Raw genomic sequence first — 1,003 nt, 5'->3', positions numbered from 1 at the left:
CCTTGCCTGCTTAGTGCCTGCAGCCCCACTCTGCTGCATGCTACTCCATAGCAACAGAGTTGAGGGAGACTCGTGACATGTGTGTGAGCTTTCAGTGTGGGTGAGACTACTGTGTTGAGTGTCTACTGTTTTCCCCAGCAGCAGGCCAGGTTCTGTGGTTTAAGTCTAAATCATCTCCTGATCGTCACATGAGTTTGTAAGGCAATGATGTATTTTTGTGGGCCCTTTCCTCATCAGTGAATTTGTTTCATTGTTGAGTTCAGTGTCTGATTGTGCTGTTAGGATGTGTGGACATATTGGAGATGGTGATTTTATTAAAAATGGACTGGAGAATTGATTACCACTGAAGAAGCAAAAAGTTTAGAACTCTGTCTGTTTTGCGTTTGTCATAAATATGTGTCAAGATTCTTAGAATCATGATGCCTGTGAACAAATCACCTCTGGCTCCTTGCAGTGCATCTCTGATTTCATCTGGCCACAGGATGGATTTTATGGAAGCTCTTTGGATCTTAACAATTTCTTCATGCAAATTGTTATCTACTTTCAATTGTTTGGATTTTTGAAGAAGTTAATAATTGAGGTTACTATATCATTTTTACTAAGCTGAAAGAATTATTTGTGGTTCCTTTGCCTCAATATATTGCCCATAAGTTTGTAGTGAAGTTCATCTTCTAGGACCATATGTATAGCTTAGTGGCAGGTCCTGATTTTGATTCCTGGTACCAGAAAAATTCATTTTTGAGCCATTTTACTTCTTACTCCACAGCCTCTGAGCTTGGAATATTTATTGCAGGTTTGCATTTTTCATCTGATTAAAACTGTTATTCCTTATTATTTTCTTCTAGTGATAATGAATGAAAATTTTTGTTTTGTTGTTTCCTGTCTGAGACAGGGTCTCACTATGCACAGTTCAGGCTGGCCTTGAGTTCATTTGTAGTCCAGGCCTGTCTTGAACTCACAATGGTCCTCCTACCTCAGCCTCCCCAAGTGCTGCGATTACAGC

Source organism: Chinchilla lanigera, unplaced genomic scaffold (genome assembly GCF_000276665.1).
Source record: "Chinchilla lanigera isolate Chin_1 unplaced genomic scaffold, ChiLan1.0 scaffold00145, whole genome shotgun sequence".
Lineage (NCBI taxonomy): Eukaryota > Metazoa > Chordata > Mammalia > Rodentia > Chinchillidae > Chinchilla > Chinchilla lanigera.
Note: the sequence above shows the minus strand (reverse complement) of the source record.